This window comes from Gavialis gangeticus, unplaced genomic scaffold (genome assembly GCF_001723915.1).
Source record: "Gavialis gangeticus isolate Ggan-Ray unplaced genomic scaffold, GavGan_comp1, whole genome shotgun sequence".
Lineage (NCBI taxonomy): Eukaryota > Metazoa > Chordata > Crocodylia > Gavialidae > Gavialis > Gavialis gangeticus.
This window is the reverse complement of record NW_017729016.1, coordinates 11,937,297-11,941,647: the sequence shown is the minus strand read 5'-3', so window position 1 is coordinate 11,941,647 and position 4,351 is coordinate 11,937,297. Positions and strand designations below refer to the sequence as shown.

At 40.7% G+C, this 4,351-nt stretch overlaps 1 protein-coding gene across 1 annotated transcript in view; it reads right to left on the bottom strand.

Annotated features, from left to right (window-relative positions):
• Positions 1 to 963: 963 nt before the first annotated feature.
• Positions 964 to 4,351, bottom strand: part of CYTH3 (cytohesin 3) — a 46,909-nt gene continuing 43,521 nt past the window's right edge. The window contains exon 13 of the transcript XR_002096529.1: positions 964 to 2,263. The gene's annotated coding sequence lies outside the window, so the exon portion shown is untranslated. The remainder of the gene's footprint in view (positions 2,264 to 4,351) is intronic.

The window sequence follows — 4,351 nt, the reverse complement described above, 5'->3', positions numbered from 1 at the left end:
TGTATATCAAAAACACACATACTTGTTCCCTGGTTCAGGAGGGAAAAGACAGCAAAGAGGAATGCATTTGGGTGAAATGTGAAAGATGCAGCACTAATATAATGATGCGTGTTTATTACAGGAAGAGGAGGTGAATAAGGCACTCTTACAGCAAGTGACAAATATATTGAAAAGCTATGGGATGGTACTGATGGGACACTTCAGATTTTCAGACACCTGCTGAAAAAACAATGCAGCCAAACACAAAATGTCAAGCCAGTTCCTAATTTGTGTGGAGGACAACTGTCTCTTCCAGAAACTAGAAGATATAACTAGGGAATCATCTGTCTCTTACTGCAGAGAGGAGGACACAGACTAATGGCCTGAAGTTGCAGCAAAGTAAATTTAGATTGGGTATCTGGAAAAACTTCTTCACTGTGAGAAAGTGAGGCAGTGGAATAGATTGCCTAGGGAAGTTGTGGACTATCCATCAGGGGAGGTGTTCAAGAAGAGGATGGACAGCAACTGGTTGGGGATCATCTAGGCATAGCTATGCCTGTTTTTTTCTATGAATATTTCCCATGCTTCTGGGTTTTGCTGGTTGCTCCCATTCTCCGCTCCCTTTTTTCTGCTATATGCGTCAGGATGTTTTTAAGCCTTTCCAGAGGCACTGGGTGTTAGCTACAGCTAAGGCTGGGGACTTCAATTGGGGTGTCCCAGTTCTCCCTATTAGAAGCAAAGCCAGAGGTTCCTGCCTCAAGGGTCTTGCCCCTCCACTCAGGGTCAGACCAGTCTCCATATTTGGGGTCAGGAAGAATTTTACCCTACGGTCAGATTAGTATGGACCTCCTCTGTAGCAGGGGGCATGGCCCCCCACTACTCCAGACTTCTTCAGGGTATATTGGCAACATTTTATAGAAGCAGGACATTGGCTGCTGTGGTTCCCCTGCATTACATTTAGCAGGCTGGGGTGTTAGGTCTATATTGCATCAGGGTTGAGGGTAGTCTTATGTAGAGTTTAGATTATGGTTTTATGGGATGGTTGGGATAGCAATGATCCTGCTTCAGGCAGGGGGTTGGACAAGATGACCTCTGAGGTCCCTTCCAGCCCTACTTCTTTATGACTTTATGACCTCCTCCAGAGACACCGCAGCTTCAGGGGACATGTCAACATAGCCAAGAGGGTAACACAACCCTCCTACTGTACCCACTGCCTTTCTTATTGATAAATTCATCATTGGTCAGTTGGGAATCAGCTAGCAGGTTGGGAATCAGTGGTACTTGGTGATGGATATGCATGGCGGGAGTTGAAATAAGGGGTGTGAGAGGGTCCCTACACCCAACAGCTTCTGCATTAACCCTCTGGCTGCTGAGTGTGCCAACAACTACCCCTGCAGAAAGTGCATCTCCCAAAGGGGTAGGGTGACACATGAGACCAAAAAGGGTATAGGGACCACTGGGTTGCCACCCTCCATGCTGCCCAGGATGCAAAACTTAACCAGTTACACCTCTGGCAGCACACTGGGCAGCAGGAGTCAAGGGGGGAGGGGAATGAATCACCCAGCCCTGCCTTTGGTAGAAGTGCCAGCTCCTGTCCTAGATCAAAAGACACCATTTTTTCATACCATTTCTATTTTTCCAAGCCATTCATAATTTTACAGACCTTCATCATATTTCTCCCCCTCCCCATCAAGGCCTCCACATCATTTTCTTTCTTTTTTATTATGAAAAATCACAAAAGGGAAAGTAAATTCAGTTCAGTTTTAACTCCATTCCTTTCTCTCAGCCGGTACGGAAAAAGAAATGTGCATACACTCCACACATGCTGATCTCAGATCCAATGTAGACTAAGTTATGTTAACAGGATGGAAGACTTGATACAGACTTACTTTGTCTTTAATCAAAATAAGAGAGAGGGAAAGATTCATTAGGCAATGTTCCTACCTCTGCAGAATGATTCCCTATGCTAACAAGGGTACATAGTGAAATCTCCAAGTTTGCAGATGATGCCAAACTATTCCATCTAGTCAAATCTTAAGATGAAGAAAGATTTCACCAAGCTAAGGCAAAAAATGGCAAATGAACTTTAATGTCAACAAGTGCAAGATAATGCACATGGGGAAAAATAATCTGTTTTATGTACACAATGTTGGTTTCTGAATTAGCTGTTACAACTCAGGAAAGAGTCCTTGGAGTTATTGTAGACAGTTCTCTAAAAACATCAGCTCAATGTGCAGTCATGACCAAACAGTCAATAAATAGTTGGCGATCATAAAGAAGGGAACTGAAAACAAAACAGGGAACATCATCATGCCATTATACAAATCCATAGTGTGCCCATATCTTAAAAGCTGCATGCAGTTCTGTTCTCCACATCTACAAAAAGATGTAGTAGAATTAGAAAAGGTATAGAGAAGAGCAACAAAATGATCAGGGGTATGGAGCAATTGCCATACCAAGAGAAACTAAAAAGGTTAGAACTCTTCAGTTTGGAAGGGAAAAAGGCGGAGCGTGAAGATGAGAGAGGTTATCATGAAGGGTGTAGACATAGTGAACAGGGAATTGTTATTCACCAAGTCCCAGAATACTAGAACTTGGAGGCACCCACTGAAATTAGTAGAAGACCGGTTTAAAACTAACAATGAAACATACTTTTTACGCAATGAGTAGTCAACTTGTGGATGTCTTTGCCACAGGGTGTGGTGGAGGCAGATAACACAGCCAGGTTCAAAAAGGACCTAGAGACATTCATGGATGACAGATTTATACACAGCTGTTGAATAGAGGTTTTTCCTCTGGCATCTTTAAACCAATAACAGTGGATGCCAGGGAAGGTAATGAACAGAGAACAGATCATTCTATATATATCCAGTTCAGTGTTTTCCCTCTAAAGCATCCACTCTTGTCATTGTCAGAGACAGGATACTGAGCTAAATGGACCATTGGTCTGATTCAGTATGGCACTTCTTACGTTCTTTTTGAAGGAAGGGATCTCCAAAGTGCTAATGGCACAACTGCCATGACTCAGGTTGAAACAGTGCATGGAAAGCCACAAAAGCATTAGCACAGCAGCAAGGTTCAAAAGATTTTTTGCCCTTGGATACAATTCAGCATTTTATTCAATGCTGAGCACCAAGAGATTCCTGTACAATTTAAATTGGAGGGAAGAAACGTTGCAATAAATGAAGTTGAAACATGAATTAGTGATTTAAAAATGGATGTTATGAAAGAAAATCAAGAAGAATGACATAAAAAAGACACTCAACCAGTCTTTATGATATACTTGACAAAGTACAATTTATACCAGGTAGTATATTATAGGTATATGGGTACTATAGAGTTGATGGTATAAGCTCAAATACTGAGATGGGTGGTGGTAAATCTACTCCCCTCTTCCCCAATTTAAAATCATTAGTAACCAGATTTGAAAGATCATGTTTATAAAGCCGAGAGCACAGGGAAATGCCCTGTTTAACACAAAACTTGAATATATGAATGTCAAATAAAGAGCCATATCCTCCTTTGGATTACTTGTATATTAGGCATGAATGTTCCTGCAGTTACATCCACAAGTAAGGAGATCAGTAACACAGCCTTTTTTTTTTTTTAATGTTTTATATAAAAATATTTCGGGGCATTTTACACACACACAAAAATCAGACGCTCTAGTAACAATGCCAGCCCTGTCGTCTTATTTGTCAATTCAGTAACTGTATATAATCAAACTATAGTATATACTAAAGTATAAGGTGATGAACAAAGAAGGCAGATTCAAGAAAGGTTATACTTCTCATTACATCTCACTGCTTATTAATATCATAAGCATTCATCAACAAGTTTTGTGTCCTAACAAAAATAAGTACATCTGTACTCTAAACATCATGTTTTTAAAGTCATAAACTCTCACCTTTGGGAGCTGCATATTTGTGGTACACATCTACTACATGTGCTGGTAGGGGGGGTCAGTTGATTATACAGCTGCCAGACTAATAACAAAGTTGTGTTAAAAAGGGTAATTCTATTAATCAGTGTGGGAGAAAATTCTAAATGAAAGCTCAACCCAATGCCTCTACACTGCTAAGAATGAGTTTTGAACAACCAGCATTAACAAGGGTTTTGGCATAAAGAAAGATGGATATGCTGAGTCCTTTGCACCAGTTCTGAGTACGGTATTATGGTGTGTCACCTTGTCAGAGTCATTATAATCTGTTCTGTCATTGACAACAGGCCCAAAGAACAGGTGGGAAACATTTTATAGAGCTGCACAGATACATCTGTTCATATTGTATTGACACCGATAAAAGAAAAATTGACATTATCACCAATCAGCTGTTTTGGCCAATGTGGCTCATAATGTCAGAGATAAATGCTA